Source organism: Phacochoerus africanus, chromosome 4 (assembly GCF_016906955.1).
Source record: "Phacochoerus africanus isolate WHEZ1 chromosome 4, ROS_Pafr_v1, whole genome shotgun sequence".
NCBI lineage: Eukaryota > Metazoa > Chordata > Mammalia > Artiodactyla > Suidae > Phacochoerus > Phacochoerus africanus.
Window position 1 is genome coordinate 138,640,993 of NC_062547.1, and position 20,418 is coordinate 138,661,410.

Consider the following 20,418-nt stretch of genomic DNA (forward strand, 5'->3'; position numbering starts at 1 on the left):
TCCTTCATGGTAGACGACCGCTTATCATGATAGATGGAGGGGAGGAACCACTCAGTGTAGAGGAGCATCAGTAGCAGAGATGCACATGGGGGACCAGGAGGAGACCAGCCAGCCAGAAAAAAGAGTGAGCTTGCAAGGTCACGAAAACTCAGGCTGGCTGATGTGATGGGCCTCAGTGAAACAGCTATTCGAGGCTGGCTGACATTCCAACTTCATGAGAAAAGGAGTAAAGAGACAAAGAAGGTTTTCCAATAAACAGTGGCAGCTGGTAGGAGGTGTTTAAATATTTAAATTCCTGGGAACAGTAGGAAGTGAAAAGGGTTCCACTGGAGGGTTGCATTCTTCTTCCTCTGTGGATCTGCGGCATGGAAAGGAGCATTGCGTTTTCTTGTATCGGTCAATCAGGGAAACTTGCAGAAGGCCAAGTGGAGGGTTTGCCAGTTGCAGTGCTAATGGCTTGCAGAATCGTGTTCACTTCCCATAGCTATAGCTGCATTTGCAGGTAAGATATGTAAGGAAACTAAATGCAAAGTGACAGTGTGGAGTCTCATTGAAAATGTTTTTTTCTCAAAAACTCACAGTTTACATTTTTTAAATCAAACAATCCCACTTAAAAGGCACTTGGCCTCTAATTTGTATTCCAACCTAATTACAAAATGACTAATCTATTTATTGAGCTCTTTAATCTTTATCCATATTTCCACCTTAGCCCTGCGTGTTGTGTCTAATACATATCCAAGCCTCTTTGCTTCTTTGACCCACCCAGATGTAATTTTATATGTTGTTTTCACATTAAGTTAAATACCCCTAGTCCTTATGGACTTTCCCCCCCATTGGTTTAATCTCGACTTCATCCCAGGCTTGACATGCATGGCTCTCTGTTTTTATTAAGATATTTTGGTCTGCCCTGGAAAACAGAAATTGCATGTGATGTAGCCCATTGGAGTTTTAATCACAGCAAAAATGACAGTGGGATTAAAGGTTCACAGCTTGATTTAAACAGCCTTGTGAATAAGCACTCCCCCACTCCCTAGATTCATTCCAGCCAAGGAACATAGGCAATAAAATTGGCCTGTCCACATTGTTTGATCAAGCATTAGTCTCCTACTGTTCTGGTTCTGATCCAGTGGAAGGAATAGGATCTTTAGGCTCCGTGACTCCTCTGTTTTCTGGTATGTTCTGGCTTAGTCCAATTCTAAGTGAACTTGATGGCTGTTTTTGTGGCTGCACGTAGGGTCCCATTTCTTTCCCATTTATGCCAGTCTAAAGCCCCCACCCTGCTTCCCATACTGTAACCAGGGATGCTCCTGAGCCAGAGAAATAACAGAGGGGATGCATGGATTCCTTGGTCATGAGTGACTTCACAGGGACATCAGGATTGATGCAGGTGTTTTATAGAGTATTGTTAAGGTGCATCCACAGCATGCATCAGAACAGTTTAGGGATAACCATGCGCTAGTATTGCTGAGTAATTTGCTTCCCAAGTGCGTGATGAGCAAGGAAGGACCTGTACGAGATGGAGCTCTGTGATTGCTGTAAGGAGAGAAGCATGAAATGATGCCCAAGGCTTCTCGGATCACCCGCCTGGCCTCATGAAGGGCTTTCCACAACCCCAGAGGCCCCTGGCAGAGAAAATTGGTGCCCAGGAGCGGCTTTGTTCCAGGAGAGGAAAGGAAATGCAGACAAGACAGAAGGGCGTGCAAATAAAAATAAGGAGAAGAGGGAGAAAGAGAAGGGAAGGAAAAGATTCAGGCCCTAGTGAAGGGGAGGGAGGGACATCCAGTGACTCCGCAGCTCAGCCTTAACTTGTCTGGCCTCCTAAACCGAATGGACATGAGGACCCATGTCCTGGATTTTCCAAGGAGATTTTGTTCTCCAATCACTATTCTTATTGCCAGGCTGTGGATCTTTAAGTTCAGCAAAATGGCCATCAGATGGAAAGTACATGAAAATAAATATCCCCTAGTTACATGCACCCTGCAGACATATGTAACAGCCAACTTCCAGTCCTGGTGAGCTTATCAGATGAGACCTATTACTGAGAGCGAGTGAGTTTTATGTCTTACATTAGATACATTGGCTCTGGTGATTGCTTCTTTGAATTAATTAATGGTTGGCAGGGATTTCTTGGAACTCAGTTGTGCTTAGGGATTTTCTCCCCCCTTAGGGACTGTGTGAGCCTTATTTAGTTGGCATTTATAATGCCATAAAGTTTTAGAAATCAGATCTCTAGTAAGATCAGGCAAGTACTGGCATTTAACTATTGCTACTTTTGTTTTACTTTTTAAAAATTACTCAGTGAATTTTATTGCATTTATAGTTGTACAGTGAGCATCACGACCTGATTTTATAGCCTTTCCATCCCAAGCCCCCGGCCCATCTTCCCGCCCCCCAACCTGTCTCACTGGGAAACCGTAAGTTTTTCAAAGTCTGTGAGTCAGTATCTGTTATTGCAAAGAAGTTCATTCTGTCCTTTTTTTAGATTCACATGTAAGTGACAGCATATGACGTTGGTGTCTCACTATCTGAGTGACTTCACTTAGCATGATAATTTCTGGGTCCATCCATGTTGCTGCAAATGCCATTATTTCTTTCCTCTTAATGTCTGAGTAGTATTCCAGTGTGTATGTGTACCACATCTTCTTTATCCACAGCTCTGTCGATGGACATTTAGGTTGTTTCCATGTTTTGGCTATTGTATAGAGTGCTGCAGTGAACATTGTAGTACATGTATCTTTTCTTTCTTTCTTTTTTTAATTAAATGCTTCATCAGTTTATTTAGTTTTTTTCCTGTAATGTTTATTTTTTCCATTATAGCTGGTTTGCAGTGTTCTTTCGATTTTCTACTGTACAGCATGGTGACCCAGTTACATATACATGTATATATTCTTTTTTCTGACATTGTCATGCTCCATCGTAAGTGACCAGACATAGTTCCCAGTGCTACACAGCAAGATCTCATTGCTAATCCATTCCAAAGGCGATAGTCTGCATCTGTTAACCCCAAGCACCCCATCCATCTCCCCGCCCCCACACGGCATCCACAGGTCTATTCTCAAAGTCCATCTGGAATCTAATATACAGCACAAATGAACTTTTCCACAGAAAAGGAAAACATGTATCTTTTTGAGTCACAGTTTTCTCTGGATAGATGCCCAAGAGTGGGCTGCTGGATCAAATGGCAATTCTGTTTTTCAGTTTTCTAAAGAATCTCCAAAGCGTCTTGGCTAGCAGAAGTGGTGCCATGGGGCTAGTATCCTTGAGCACCATGGAAGATTAGACTGAGGGCCAGAGGGGGAACGGCACTTACCCAGGGTCACAAAGGGGAGGTGCTGGAAAATCCAGTCAGAGGACATATCTCTCCAAATGCAGAAAAGGGGCTAAATGTACACTGACCTTCCCCCAAATATTTATGTGAGAAATAACACGGGTGTTGCTGGCGAGCTGGGTGAGATGGGCTCCACGGTGTGCGGAGGGATGCAAAGAAGAGTCAGCCTCCTGGCCTTCGCTGCTGTCAAAGTTTTTTCTTAAACTTGAAGTATTTGAGCTAGAATTGACAAGATTTGAGTATTAAAAGAATCGAAGTGAGGAAAGAAATGATGGAATTAAGAAGACTTTTGCAAAAACGATTAATTCAGGTGGGGAGTAGAGGAGGATCTGATTAACTGAATTCTGGTTCACTGTCTTACTCATTGTAGGAAGAGCTGTGAGCCATGCACTTTTCTTCCCTTCTTTCTCTCCTTCTTTGCTTCCTTCCTCCCTCCCTTCCCTCCCCCTCCCCTCCTTCATCCCTCCCTCCCCCTTCCCTCCCCCCTCCCACTTCCCTCCTCCCTCCTTCCTCCCTCCCTCCCTTCCTTCTTCCTTCCATTCTCCCTCCCTTTTCTTCCTTAAGACAGAAGGAGATATCCGTGAAGTCTGGCCGGCCAGGATTAGAAGTGCAACATGGGACAGTGGAGTGACAGTGTCCTAAAACTGCCCCTGTCCTGGATTCCAGGAGTAAGATAGCGTGTATTTTGTACCCGTTGAAAGTTACCTACACTTATTTACTTTTCCACCACTTGCCATTTTAAATGGAAGAAACAATGTGTCAGAGGTTATTTCCCATAATACATGCCTCCCTATTTACCACTCTCCTTCATCTCCTCTCTTTCTTCCCTGTTCCCTATTACCAAAAGCCAAACATTGATAAGAAAGTAAAAGAAAATATAGAAGTTGTGTCTAAATAAACTTAATTGTGTTCATTTTTCCTCATTTTTAAAATTGTCCAATTTCGTCAGACAATGACCTCAATCTAGCCTAGAATAATAAAGGCAATTATCAGCTACTCTGCTGCGTGAATAAGCCCTAATTTTACTTTGCCAAGCATTCCATTAACTGTTTGCTGGATTCTTCTATTTTCCTTCTTTATATCAGAATCAAGGCAAGCATCACAAGCCAGGTAGCCACACTGTGGACTGAAAGATAAGTGGAGAGCCAGAAAAGGAAAACAGACCCAGGGATGATTAATTTTCCCTGAACCAGAACAGCATACTCTGATCGGAGAAAACCAGCCTCACTTAACATTTAACAAACCACTATCCACAGAATGAATTACCATGGTAACCCAGGGCTGCAGAGTACAAAACTTCTGGATCAGCCCATTTTGTGCGTCCTGGTCACATCTTGTGCCATCTGACTCTTACTGAATGTCTGCTGTGTGTAAGGCTTGTGGTGCGTCTCATCATTACCAAATAGAATTTGGACGAAACCCAACCACCCTCTCCAATTCAAAATGTACTTTAGGAAGAAGATTGAGCAGAAATGTAATTCCGTTGCCTTGTTCAGAGACTGTACAAGTATCCATTTGGAATGAGACACTACACATTAAGCCTAGTCCTGGATGCTCCAGGCAGGCCCACTTCAGCTCGCTCTGTCGGCTGAATCCAGGATACTGGGATGAATATAATCACATGTCCAACTGACTACACAGCCAGAGAAAGCTCGAGAAAAACCAGGCTGAGAGTCAGGGCTATGCTGTTCACAGATAGACCTAAACCGATCTGTCTTTTGACTGTGCAGCTGGGAAGGCTCCTTACATTGGATTGAGGTCCATGAACCTCCAACAGCTGGAAGAGACTAGGATGACACTTGGCAAGTAATAACCTTGCCTTCAGAGACATGCACCAAGCTTACCAGTTGTCAGAAATTCCCATGAGGAGCTCTCACCCTGCACGAGTCTTGTCAGATACAAAAATCTAAAGCTGACTGAGGATTTACTCTCAGCTTGGCATTCTGCCAGAAACTTTGTTAAGAATTTGTTACTTAAACTTTCCTCTGTCTCTGCGATATTGTTTTTACTCAATCCCATTTTCCAGAGGGGAAAACTCAGGCTCAAAGAGATGAATTCACTTGAATGGAGTCACAAGCTACACGGTGGCAGAACCAAAGTGGTCTGACCCCAGAGCCTATGCTCCTTTCAGCTCTGCTTTGCCGCCGCAATCCCCAGCTTCTTTACTTGGCAAGGAAAATTGTGTATATGGGCTGCAGGGCCCACACAGAGGCATCTTCTTGGGCTCTCCTCTGCTCTGCCGGAATATAGAGGAGAGACTGACTTGGCTGAACCATGGCCCTTTGTCATTTGTGGAAATGTGGAAAAAGGTATTTGTTCCCTGCTGTTCACTGATCTAATTTGAGGAGTGATTTGATTCATTTCTAAATAGTTTTTACAAATTAATTTAGCAGCAGTGTGCTGTAGTGGTAGAGAACACAGGCTTAGGAACCAGCCTGCCTGGAATAAGTATCAACCCTGCCTCTTGTAGCTAATGAACTTTACCCTTTATCTATAGGATAAAGGTGATCCTGGGTCCCACTCTGGACGATTGCTGTGAAAATTAAAGTGCTTAGAAGTGTACTGAGCATAGAGTTAGCCCTCAATTAGACATTAAAATGATTACTTCACTTGCTGTTTTCAGAAAGTAAGTGCACTTGCAAAACCTCTTCCCTGGTATGCTTTGGAATTCAGAATTTGGGGGATTTGGGAAGAGTAACAGGGTGTCCGTACTGTATACGCTCTATGACGTGACTTCCTCAGTGGGATCTGGAACAGCACAACCGTGGTCAAACGGGAGTATTTCTGCAGCAAAATGTGTGACTTCTTACTCTCCGTGGGATAAGCAGAGATGATGGTAAGTCTCCTGTCAGCTTTTGTGGCCAAGTAAGTTTGCCTGGCACTGTAAATGAATGGATTATCAATGAGATCCTGCTGTGTAGCCCTGAGAACTCTGTCTGGTCACTTATGATGGAGCATGATAGTGGGAGAAAAAAGAATGTCTACATGTATGTGTAACTGGGTCACCATGCTGTACAGTAGAAAAAAATTGTGTTGGGGAAAAAATAAAAATTAAATAAATAAGTAAATAAACAAGCAGGCTTGTTTTCAGAGCTCTTTAAGGGACTGTAGATCTTAACTGCAGGACTGAAATGTCACTGGCATTGAATCCCACACCCAGGTCCAGCCTTCTCCTCACTGGAATGGCCTCCAGGACCCATCTGCATGTGCAGACATAGAAGGAACAACTCCGGTCTCTTCTGATTGGTGCTGCAGGCCCGACTTCTCTTCTTCCCCACGGGGGGGCTGCTCCTCCTCCCATTCCTCCCTTGACGATTGGCATCTCAGTTTCCCGTTACCTTGGAGTCACACCTTTCCAGCCAGGAGGCTGCTCTGCCCTGCTGCTGGTGCTTTCCCACACGCCCTGGCTCTCTCCCCCATGGTCTGCTCAGAACCCCGCTCCCTCATGGGTTGTCCCACCCTGGCCGTCAGACACACGTGCTCGGTCAGTCTCCTCCCCTCATTGCTGCTAAGATCATGGTCTTCCACATGTAAACAAAGCTCTGCTGCTTTCAGGAGAGTCCTAGCTGGCCAGCCAACTCTCAAACATCTGTGGGACTTCTTCCCATCTTCTCTTTCCAGCCTTGCGTGCTTTCGTGCCACCACACCTGTGGACCTGATGTTCGTCCCGCACCCATGCCGCTGTCTGTGTGTGTTGGTGCGTCCTGGCACTGTGCCTCATTTACCCTTGCCCGTCTCCGCCCTTTGAAGTCTTCCTCATCCTCCTCGGTCAAGACCATTAGCTGCTTCTCTCCTAGAGACTGCTTCGATTGCTCCCGCATGAAGTGCTCCTCTCTTCCCCGTCGTGCTTTCCTTGTTGCTTCCCTCATTCCCCAGTTGCTCTGTTCATCATGGCTGTGTGTAGGGAGCCTGCATAGCATCACTGTCGGGAGTCCAGGCGTTCGTCTCCCTGCTCAGGTTGTTTTTTAGCACGTTCACTGCTTTGCTACATGTAAAGGAGACCATTTAACAAAGTGTCTTTGGGCCCGTGAGTGCTCTGTCAATGCCTGGCATTATATTTTGTGTTTCTTATATGGTACATAATGCTGTGAGCTCCCTCGTGGAAGAAACATGTCTCGATCGTTGATCAAGTCCTCTGCAGTGCTTTCTGTAGCCTCTCGTATACCATGAGTAAAATGAACACTTGTCAAATGAAATTCTTATACTTTCATATTCTTCCTTTTTAATATTTAACTTGCTTAGAGCCCTTTTGGACGTGAAAGTCAATGCAAAAGAATGAAAAGTTAGAACCAAAATAAGATTCGTTTCATTTTTAGTATTTATCGGTATACATAGCATTTAGTATATATCTGTATTTTAGTATATATCTGTATCTATAGTATTTGTTTTTAAATATACAGTAGTCAAGAGTCACAGGGACTATATCCACTTCTTTGAATACCTCAACCTAAATATAATCTGGAAAAGTCTATACCCATCGGTGCTACTGAGGAATAGCATATGCATGAAGAAATGAATGAGAAATAAATTGGTTTGGGGTATGAGAGGAGGACCACCTGGCAGAGGCAATGGGAAGCTTCATTAAGATCCATTAATCCTCAAATTCTAGGTCAGTAACAGGAAGATTTGTTTTGAGCTCTGTAGAACTGTAAGTATGTTTAATTGCACCGTGTAATCCAGCCAAACCTTTAACCCTTCTCAGATGGTCTGCTCTCAATCCAGCTGCTGTTCCAGCTGTTTCCCTTCAGCCCAAAGCTTCTCCCCTAGGTTTGAGGGAGCTAAGGCAGCCAAGGAGATAAAAGCCTTTCCTCTCACTGGAGTTGGATGCCTGTGTAACAGACCCTCTGCCACAGTCCTGCCATATCTGACCAGATCCCTCTCTACAGTAGCTGTAGGATGGGGTAGCCGGGGAGATGAGAGAAGGGGCACTGCATTGACCAAAACAGAAAACCTGCACCTAATCCAGGTTACCAGATCCAAAGGGAAAGGCACACTTTACAAATAACAGGGCTTTTTGGCCAACAGTTATGTTGCACTGTGAGCAGAGAGAGTCTGCCTTCATCTGCTAGCTCCAGCCCTGGAGGTAGATGGGCGCTACCAGGACACCCCTCAGGATTCCAAGGACATAGCTCTGACCTAAATATGCCATCCCGAGTGGGTGGTGACTTTCCTTTTGGGGGTTTTTATCCACTCATAATCCGTTCCTAAGAGTACCCCCCCTTTCTTCTGAGGAAATGCTGCATTCCATAGGGTGCAGTCATAATGCAACGGTAAATCTGGGGCATGTGTCCTGCAACTTGCAGTTGAACATTCCAAGCCAAACCCTTTGGCCTTTACTTTGATCCTGCAAGTGTCCCCAGTGCCTTCCAGAAAATTCCCTCTATGCTGAAGTTTGTCCAGATAGGTTTCTATGGCTTTTAATCGAAGAACTCAAAACTCAGACCCTGACTGATGGGCATCTGAAAAGGGAATTTTTTTTTTTTTTTAATCTTCTTAGGGCCACACCCAGGCCATATAGAAGTTCCCAGGCTATGGGTCAAATCAGAGCTGCAGCTGCCGGCCACAGCCATAACAACGTGGGATCTGAGCTGCATCTGTGACTTAACACCATAGCTCACGGCACACGGGATCCTTTAACCCACTGAGCGAGGCCAGGGATTAAACCTGTTTCCTCCTGCATACTAGTCAAGTTTGTTACTGCTGAGCCTCAGTGGGAACTCCTGAAAAGGGATTTTTGATTTTGGCCTTTCTGTAAACACTATTTCCATTCTTTCTAGTTCTTCTCTAAAAAACTTCCAGATATGAGGGAACATTCCCAAGAGAAGAAGGAAACAAAAGACTCCCATAAACAGATAAGCCAGGGAGCCAGGTGCAGGCAGTAGGAGCAGTGGGATGCACCCCCCCCCCCCAGTGTCTCTGGAGCAACACAGGCTGGACCATGGGCCGATCTGATCAGCTCATTGAAGGTTCATTGATCAGCTCATTGATCTGATCAGCTCATTGAAGGTTCACCCAGCTAAGCATCCACGTGGCATTTATGCTTTTTGGTTGAAAGCCTTTTCTAAGGTTTGCTGATATCTTTTAAATTTCTGAGTCAAGCTATAATGCAGTGGTGCCATCAGCACCCATCTCTTGGCCCCTGGAGAGGTTTGCTTCCATACTAGTCCCTGTGCTGCTCGGGTACCTCTGTAATTTTTAGTGTCCACACCGCCTCCAGATTCCTTGATTTTGAGTAGTTTTCTCTTACTTCCTGCCACTAAACATGTCTAAACACTGTATAACTCTGTGTAACTCTTCTAATTTTCTGTCAGCTTAGAAACCAGAAAGTCAGGCTGGTTAGAACTAAGTGTGATGCAAGAGTGAAGGTATCCATTGTAAATAAGACACATCTCAGCACATGGACTTTGTGGCATCACCTTTCTTCCCGTAAAAGGAGTTTTCTGTTGTGATTCTGAAATGATGAGCTTGTCAGAACTGGGCTCCAGACATCAGAGATGTCTGCCTTGATCCGCTAGCTCCAGCCCTGGAGGTAGATGGGCGCTACCAGGACAAATTTTATTTCCCTTCAATTTTACTGAACTTCCTCCACTGCTTTTCCCCCTCCAATGTGCTGTTAATCATCTCAACAAAAATCAGTGGAAATCACTGAGTTCTTAAAGGTTTTTCTTGGTTAGATGTTTACATCAGAGTCCACTCTTGTCAGAGAGGAGACGGGAAAGATGCATCAGATAGCTTTAGTTACATAACAAGCCACCCTGAAACATAAGAGTTTAGAGTGACAGTCTTTGTCATTTTGTTAGTGATTCTGTGGGTCAGAAATAAGAGCCAGGCTCACTCAGCTTGGGGGGCGTGTTCCTGCTGCATTTGGTGTCACATGGGGACTTTAGCGAGGACACCTTGGATAGGTAGGAAGGCTGGCCTCCTCTCTCATCCTTCTGGAGGTAGGAGGCCAGCTTGAGGATCTTCCTATGACTGTGGGTTACAAGAGGGTGAGGCTGGAAGCTCTGAGGACACGTGAGACCTAGGCTCAAAACTCCCACATTGTCACCTCAGCCTTATTCTTCTGGTTAAAGCAAGTCGCAAGACTGGTCTATACTCAGGGGGTGGAGAAATACACCTCATCTCTTGATGGGAGAAGCTGCAAAGAATTTGTGTTGTTTTCAGTCTATAACAGCTAGAACCCCACATTCATAATTTTATTTTTTTAGTATTATTATTTTGCCTTTTTTTTTTAGGGCTGCACTTGCAGCATATGGAAGTTCCCAGGCTCAACTCAGAACTATGACTACTGGCCTTACACCACAGCCACAGCAACGCAGGATCTGAGCTGCATCTCTTCCAATTCTAAAATAATCATCTCTCCCTGGATTTGTCCAACCTCTTGTTATCTGATTAGTGCTGATGAATTAACAAATTACTTTCATGTTATATATTTACTTTATCTACATGACAAACTTTTTTATTTTTATTTTTTGCTTCTTAGAGCTGCACCGATGGCATATGGAGGTTCCCAAGCTAGGGGTCCAGTTGGAGCTACAGTTACCAGCCTGCGCCACAGCCACAGCAACGCGGGATCCGAGCCACATCTGTGATTTACACCACAGCTCATGGCAACACTGGATCCTTGCCCACTGAGCGAGGCCAGGGATCGAACCTGCAACCTCGTGGTTCCTAGTCAGATTTGTTTCTACTGCACCATGATGGGAACTCTGACAGACTTTTTTTTTTAATGACAAACTTGAAGTGTGTCATTTCCTGTTTTCAGATAAAGGACTAGAAGCCCAGCGAAGTTAATGACTCCCTCAGGGTCCAACAGCTATGAAACGGGGGCACCTTGAGTCCTGTGCTTGTCCCCTGTGCTCTTCTTATGAGAAATTCCATTGATTTCAAAAGCTCCATCTGCTTCTTTATCATCCCACTGGAGATGGGATTGAAGCTGATTCTCTCTCTGGGCTAGAGATTGCTGGTTGGGGGCTACCACTGAGTCACGGGAGATAAGCACACATTTCTCTGGGATGCGCTTCTCCCCACGCACAGAGTTGCGCTTACAAATTCCTGACATGCTTCCATGGGGCTCCTTTACACCAACAGCTACATCAGCAGCACTGTGATTAGAAGTACACATAGCTGATCCTCCTCAGAGAAGCAGGACCAATAGCCATCTCACTAAAAAAGGGATGGCAACGTGTTGGGAACTTTCATGGCTTCCTAGCATATGTAGTGGAATTCCTTAAACTTATTTTCTTCAAAACTCTGCACCATCCAACTATCCTAGTAAGTAAGGTATGCGTACCTTATGTTCTCCAGCACAAATGAAGTTTTGAAGTCATCTGGGAACATGTTTGAGCTATTAAATGGGTCATCTTTAAAAAAAGAAAAGAAAGCTCTACCCACCCCCTCGAGAATCTTGAAAATTTACTAAGGGGATGCTTTAAACATGAAATATGCATAAAATCAGAATGGAGCCTCCACAGTGGACAAAAAGTCAATAATACATGGAGGGATCAGAGATCATTATTGCCAGCTGTGAAGGAATGTCAGCCTTAAAATGACTAAGTTATACATTATTTATTTACCTACTGTATTTCTGGGCTTCCTCTAGTTTTTTATTTTATTTTATTTTTAGGCATGCACCTGCAGCATATGGAGGCTCCCAGGCTAGGGGTCCAGTCAGAGCTGTAGCTGCTGGCCTACACCACAGCCACAGCAATGTGGGATCTGAGTATGTCTGCAACCTACACCACAGCTCATGGCAATGCTGGATCCTTAACCCACTGATTGAGGCCAGGGATTGAACCCGCAACCTCACAGTTCCTAGTCAGATTCGTTAACCACTGAGCCACGACGTGAACTCCTAGTTTTTGATTTTAGATGCCAAGGAATCCATGAAAGGGTTCATGGAAGATCACTTGATGTTTGTACCATATGGGACTTAGTGTTACATTGTCATTGATGTGGCTTTGGAGCCTCACATTTTTATTATATGAAGCATCCTTACTTGTGATTTCTTTCCTTATTTCCCTGGTTCTGTGAGGGAGCCAGGGCATTTCCCCAACATATGTGTGAAGAAGCTGAAATTATGGGAGGTTAATTGGCTGTTCTAATATCACAAGTCTAGTCAAGTCCATAGAGAAACTAAAATCCATATTATAGCTCCTTCCACCTGTCATATTGTGGCCTTTCAAAGTATATAATCATCTATTGACTTTTTTCTGAATAGAAAATAAATAAATGCACATATAAAGAAAAGTCTAGGAGTTCCCCTTGTGGCACAGTGAAAACAAATCCGACTAAGGAACCATGAGGTTGTGGGTTCAATCCCTGGCCTCCCTCAGTGGTTTGGGGATCTGGCATTGCTGTGGCTGTGGTGTAGGCTGGCAGCTTTAGCTCTGATTGACCCCTAGCCTGGGAACCTCCATATGCTGTGGGTGTCAGCCTAAAAAGCAACAAAACAAAAACAAAAACAACAAAAAAAAGTCTAAACAAGAAAATAAAAATTATTTAAGATCCCATCACCTAGTAATGACTATTTTCCTTCCATCAATGGATGGCTCTATCTTCATGGTCTTTAAAATTACTGGAATTACATGTGTGTGTGGATTTTTATCCTGGCTTGTTTTGCTTAAATTTAGATCAAGAGCGTTTTTCAGCACTGTTATAAAATCTATAACTATAAAATGTTGCAATGATACTATGTCATTTGCATATTCTGTAAATCATTTAATCAGTGTCCTATTGTTTGACACTATTATATGGATACTATCTTTTTTTTACTCTAGTAAATAACAATGGAATAAAAGTTTAGATGTACATTTTCTTTTATATTTCTCAGTTTTTCTTTACGACATATTCTTATGGGACTGTCAGGTCCCAAGCCATTATGCTTTTTAAGGCCCTTGATATTTCTTCGACATTAATTGCCCCACGATAACTTGCACTGTGTAAAAGAACTTCTGAATAGTAAACGCTGGAGTTCTCTCTACTGGAAATTCTCGTCTAGGAGAGGCAGGGCTATTGTGGGTAGTGGCTTCATCTCACGAATTAGACCCTGCACAGAGACTGGTCATACTTTCTTTAATGGGCTTTGCTGTCTTACTCTTGCTGTCTGTAACCCTGTTTTAGGATCTGCTATCAGTTCCATAATATTCACCATTATGAGATGGCCCCGTGGGAGTGGGAGGACTAACTGATACGTGGAGACTGGTGAGAAGGCTGCTGTAGTAATCCTGGGCTGGCCTGACTTTGCTCATGTCTGCAGTACCCAGTACAGCCTTTTCATTTCAGATGCTCCCACTCACCTTCAGATGTCCCCCAGTCCTTGCTTCCCCTGGGAATCTTACTCTGTCTTCCTTCTGATCACATCTCACTATTTATTTATTTATTTAGTCTTTTGCTTTTGAGGGCCGCACCCGAGGCATATGGACGTTCCCAGGCTAGGGGTCACATCGGAGCTGTAGCTGCCGGCCTGTGCCAGAGCCACAGCAATGTGGGACTTGAGCCACGTCTGTGACCTACACCCCAGGTCACGGCAACGCTGGATCCTTAACCCACTGAGTGAGGCCAGGGATCAAACCTGCATCCTCGTGGTTCCTAGTCTGGTTCCTTAACCACTGAGCCACGACAGGAGCTCCACATCTCACTATTATTATGGCTTTATCATACTACGTGCTTAATTGTGGTATTATGTGAAGTCTTATTTGGTTAGTATCTGCTTCACCTACTAGGAAGGTCTGTCACATCAAATTGTTGCCCATTTTTCTAACATCAGTGCTTGATGTATAAAAGTTCAGTAAATATTTGCTGACTTAATAAATGGTTGAGCAAATGAATGAGTGAGTACAAGGCTGGGTATAAGTATCAAAAGAGGAGAATTCAGGGGGAGTAGAGGGGACGGAGGGGAGTGTGGCTCTGAGGGCAGTGAGGGACGGGCGGTGTTAGAAATGTTCCCTGGCCTGAGCGCGTTGATGTCCGTGTCCTGGTTTGGCAGGACGTGGGTGAAGGGTGGTCAGTATCTCTCTGTGTTATTTCTTAGACCTGCACGTGAACCTATAGTGATTTCAACATACAGTTTAACTTAAAAAAATTGAAAGAATGTTCAGTGTGTGGACGTTGCTCTAAAACACTTCTCCGTACACTGAGTTAAAAGGTGAGGAGAGCTCCAAACTTCTTCATTTGGCTGCTGCTGGACTTCTCCACAAAATAATGAATGTTAAGGGGAGTTCCTGTCGTGGCACAGCAGAAATGAATCCAACTAGGAACCATGAGGTTGCAGGTTCGATCCCTGGCCTCTCTCAGTGGGTTAAGAACCCGACGTTGCTGGGAGCTGTGATGTAGGCTGCAGATGCGGCTGGGATCTGGCGCTGCTGTGGCTCTGGCATAGGCCGGTAGCAACAGCTCCAATTAGACCCCTAGCTGGAGAACCGCCATGTGCCGCCGGTGCGGCCCTAAAAAGACAAAAGACAAAAAAAAAAATAATAATAAGTATAAGAATATTGGAAGATCTGTTCATGTCCTCATGCTCCTCCTGTAGATGCTTGGGTAGAGAAAACCCAGGTGTGCAGTTTCTGAGACGTAAGTGTGTCAGATGTGAAGAGAATGTCAAAGAGCTCTGTTTTCTCTGGCCTAAAGGGTGGCCGCCTTGAGGATGCTCAAGTCTGTAGTCATGGCCTGGCTTTGCTAGCGGTGTAGCGTGAGCATATCGAGTCCTGTCTTTACGTATCCCAGAGCACCCTATCTCCTCCTCGTGCTTTTTTTTTTTTTTTCAGTAGAAATTTATAAATTTATCATGGAAGTGACTGTTACTAAGCCCTGGTGAGAATACTGCCTGGAACCCACAAAAACCAAGGTATTTGCCATTGATTTGCAGAGCTGAGAGAGGAGAACTTTGAAGATGTCAGTGTTACTTGGGATCTGTTCCCCGAAGAGGGAAAAAAATCATTGCAAAAATCCCTTTCTTTGGGAGAAAACAACTTGAGGCCAGTAAAAAAGAAGAGAGGATTTATCAGTATTAGGGCTATGTCTCGAGATTGTCTTTTGATCTTTCCTAAAAATGTATATATATACATATGTTTAATGATCTTTTTTAAAAAACTCATTAGGGTTTTCTTTCTCTTTAGATTTGTTATAGTAGTTGTGGGAGGATTCCTTTTAGACCTGGTCACTGTATGACTAGTATAAATGCATGTGTTTCTTTTCTAAAGGACAAAGAAAATTTTGTTTTCAGTTCTTATCAACTATATTTTCAAGGACAAAATTTGTTTAAATTCTTCGAGATTTTCTTTTGATTTTTCTCCCAACTCATACCTGCCTCTTCCTTTCCTCTATTTTCTCTGATTACTATCCTCCCATAGAATTTGCAAGACACAATAATTCTGTAATTATAGGTTGTAACTGCTTAATAATTGCAGGCACAGGGCTTGCGTGCTTCACACAATGAATTGCTACAAAAACACGACCCTTTCAGATCATCTCTGTTGGAGATATTTATCACCAGAGAGATGTGAATACAGTCATCTGGAAAAACATTTTTTCAATAAATTCAAAGGATGTTGAGTGCGAGTAACCAAAAAGCCCATGATCCGCAGACCTAAGAGCAGATGAGAATAACAGAACACAGAACACACAGAAGCAGCACTTGATTGATGCTGAAGTGAAGGAGGGTTTTAGGGAAGGAGGCTGAACGGCACAGAGTAAAGTCAAGTCTTGTTTGATGATCTGATAACTAAGAAATAAGAGGGAGTAAACAGCCTGTTGGATTACAGGTCTGGTGTGAACCAGCAAGCTGCTCCCTGAGCACAGTTGCCAAAGCAGTAGTAAAACCACTGGGGTGTGCAGAAATGGACACAGACCTTCAAGCAGGAGAAACGGGAAAAATGGAAGCGAATGTTGACAAGCATTTTCCTGCAAACGTGCAGAAGCTCTGTTTTTGCAACTAATAAGTAGAGACTGCCTTAGTCTTTATAAAGCCGAGCTCAAGGTAAATTTTATTTTCCTTATATAGTGCAGTATCATGAGACATGTGACTGGAAAACAAAATATCACCAAACAAAGAACTTGAAAACCTTAAGGTGTGGAGGAAGACTTCACAGATAGGATATGTATACTTTTCTTGAAAATCTCCGGAATTAAGTAGTAATTAGTACAAGGCCACAATATCAAATATTTACAATGACTATAGGTAAGTTGTGTTATCCAATCTGAAAATAAATTAAATCAGAAAATTCTTTGAGATGAATAAAAACGAAGATGTAACATACCAAAACTTACAGGCTGCCATTAAAGCAGTATTTAGGGGGAAAATTTATAGCTGTTGATGACTATATTTTTAACGGTAGTAACCTAAACTTTCATCTTAGGAAACTAGGAAATAAAGAGGCAAATTAAACTCAAAGCAGCAAGTATGGCAATAATGAAGATTAGAGCAGAATTAACACCAGATAGCAGAGGAGGTCATTTAATAAATACAGTCGAGTGTGTTTGTGTGCCTGGCATTGAACTAGGTACACCATGTCTTTCTTATCCCCTTGACCTTGGGTTCCTCATGGGAAAGAGCTGGAATGAATTGCCTTTAGGGCTTCCATAGTGCTTCGACGGTGGTTGTTGGACGTGGTTCTTGAACGTGGCCCATCTCACTGAATGGTTAGTACTCACTCATGCCTTATTTCTATCAATAATACTCAGGGACTCTTACAGTCTATTATGCCTCTTTGGGTGATAGCATCAATAAACTAGGAATTACTGGATATCTTCCGAGAGGCAAACTTGCAGGGATCCGAGAAGATGCAAAGAGCCACGGAAGGGAGCTTGCCTGAACGGTTTGATTCCCAGAGCAAACTCCTGATCAGGAAAAGGGGCCTGTCTGAACGGTGCAATTCTGAGGGCAGATTCCTAAACAAGGAGACGTCTGCCTGTTTGGCGCAATTCTGAGGACAGACCCTAGAAGACAATAAGGCTCGCCTGCTGACCTTGATGGGGAACTGAATTTTCCAGGAAACAATTTCCATTTTGTGTTGCTGAGTGGGGATTGTTCCATGGATGACTTAGTCTTTTCTCTTATTCACTTGTTATTCAGTTTTCCGCAGTCTTTCCTGATTACTTGCTTATTCTTATTTTCCACTCTTATTTTCCTGTGGTGATTTGTGACTTAACAAAATTACAACAATAATATAACAAGAATTTCATCCTGAAGGACTTTCCCCTATTTAAATCCAACTTAAATTAAAACATAATGTTTATCTACCAACTAGTTATACAGTAAACTTTAGAGTTAGGATTTTAATGAGGTTCGTAGAAGTTAGACATATATTATTCATGAAACCTAGCTATGAGTTTCGTCCTTGATTTTAGAAACTTTTAAGTGATAGCTAGTTAAGTTGATTTATATTTTCTTATACTGTCTCCCTGCCATAACGTTTTAAAGATAAACACCAGTCTAAAAACAAGATTTGTGAATGCCAAATTCCTATGTCTGTGACCTCTTCAACTTGTAAAGACTGGCTGGCCATGGGATGATTTGTACTGAGTCTCCTCCTTTCCACATGATGTATTGTACCTAAGTGCCCTTAAATTGTATTCACTAAATTTAGTTAAGACAAAGGTGTTAGAACGTGGTGTATAGCTGCTGTACCAGGTAAAAGTTAACCAATGTACTTTTAACACTGTGATGCAATCTATAGTTGAAAGCTGTCTATATAGACATCATCTATGCCAATAAAGTTTGAGCAGTTCAGTGCCCTGAAAGAAGGGACAAAGAGACTGTCTCCAGTGCAATCACCGACGCTGCCCCTCTCCTTTTAGGGTGTGCACCCCCTGGCAGCCGGAGCTGGCTTCCGGCACAAACTCTACTTTATCATTGATGCTCACAGAAACTTTGAACTTATAAGTACCAGTCCTTTTTTAGAAATGAGGAGACTGAATGTTGAAGTGTAGGTCACACGTAGTAATCTGTGTTAGAGATGAGTTTGGAGCTGAAACCTGCGGTGCTCTTCCCACCACACCATGGTGAGTATCAGAGTTAAGCCTGACTCGACTGAGTATTTTATAAAACAAGGCATGAAGGATTCCATGTCCTAATGTGCTAAAGTATACAACCTGTGAGGACAGCTGCCCAGGTAGGCACAGCTGTCCAAGAGGGGTCCCTGGAAATGTCCTCTGACGGTAACCACTGCCATTCGTGGAAAGTGAGCTTTTATATTTCAATGCTGAGAGCTATGTAAGGCCTTCCAAAATTGATTTTTTTTCCAGTGATGGCTTTTGTACCCTTTAGCAACCCAGGCTTATTTTTTGATTGAACTATACCCTCGTAATTTCCGGACTAAATGGATTTCAGAAGTTCCAAAAGGCTGAACTGTTTGAAAAATGCACAGCCTACATGTGGCCACAGAGGGAATCTTCTTCTTGAGCCAACTGCATTCTGAATATTGGAATGTCATCTTCACAGCTAATGCAGTTTTTCCAGATGGATTATTTTTCAGAATTGGTTGACATTCGCAGAAATATAAGTTCTTTTTGTTTTTAAAAATAGTTTGAGTTTGAAATAAACCAAAGATAGGGAAAATATTAGAATTGTGAAATAAGATATCTCTAATCTCACTTTGCCTCTAAGAATGTTGTCAGCAATGTACTGTGAATCTCTTGGGTAGGGAGAAGCTACCTTATAGTGTTTAGTAATCTCCCCAGGGTTCGTTCCATAAGGGACAGTCAGTACATCCCTTCTGGCTGATAACCACAGTGTATGGTGGTCAGCTGGAATAATCACCCTTTCCACCTGGAAGGCAAGTCTGAAAGCTAAATTCTGGATTTTATCTTGATGATGTCTGTTTTTGTGGTGCCCTGTGGTCTAATTATCAAGTATCTGTTTTGCAAAGTTTTGTTTTTAACTTCTTAATTGAGGCATAACATTTATATAGTTAAGTATATAAATCTTGGGTGAAGAACTCAAATAATGTTTACTTACGCATGTATACATCTGTGTAACCACCATCCAGATCAAGATACAGAACATTTCTAGCACTCCGAGAAAGTTCCCTCGTGCCCCATTTTCACCAATAACTTCTTTGGAGGTAACCGTATTCTTTCTAATTTCTATCAGTGTATATTTGTTTTGTCTCTTCTTAAGCTTCATGACAGTGGAATCATGCAGTGTGTTATCCTTTTGTCTCTGATTTCTCTTGTTCTGTCAGCATTATTTTTGTGAATTTCATCCATGTTGCATGTAGCACTAGTTCATTATTTTTTGTTTGGTGTAGTATTCCATCATTCCACATTTCTTAAAAGAATCATTGCCAAGATGACCATAAATTGATGCAGTGAAATATGCAAAGAACCTATCTATCACTGCTAGAGGAAGATACATTAAATAAACAGTATCCTATGACCTTATCTCATCCCACAGAGAGAGAGAAGTGCCTTCATCTCTCCAGAAAAAGTTCATCTCACATCAGCAGACAAATCAGGTCTTTATTGGGTTTGGGCAATTTCACTTCTCAACTGCCTCTCCAGTGGCTTGTAATATTCAGGGATGCCTAATAAGGCATTTGTTGTTAATTGACAAACATGGAAAAAGTATTTCCTTTTTGGTTCATAATCAGTAAAGCATATTTAGTTATTTAAACGTCATTGGGAGCATCATGAAGAGACAATTACTGGGAGCAGTATGCTTGGGACAAGCATCAGTGATACTGAAGCCTGAGTCATGTTGACACTCAGTACAGAAAACGGCATGTGGAGTGTTCTCAGTACACTCAATGCGTGAGTATGTGGGGACCGTGAGAAAAGAGGCTCTATAAGTACTGCTCACCATGGACATGAAAGAGCAGAACAAAGGAGGTGGGTATAGAGGCTAATTGGAATAAAACCTGAGAGTAAAGGTGATTTTATGTAGAAATACAATGGTAGGGTATATCTGAACATGTATCATACTTACTAGGGAGTGGAGATAAATGGGCAAATGGGAGCCTAGTTCATCTCCAAGCATTTGACACTGTTTTATGATGTTGTAGGGGGTGAGGCATTCTGAGATCAGTACAGTATAAAGTTTGCAAAAATCAACCTTATCAGTGCATTTCTTGAGCCAACTCTTCCAGTAGTCA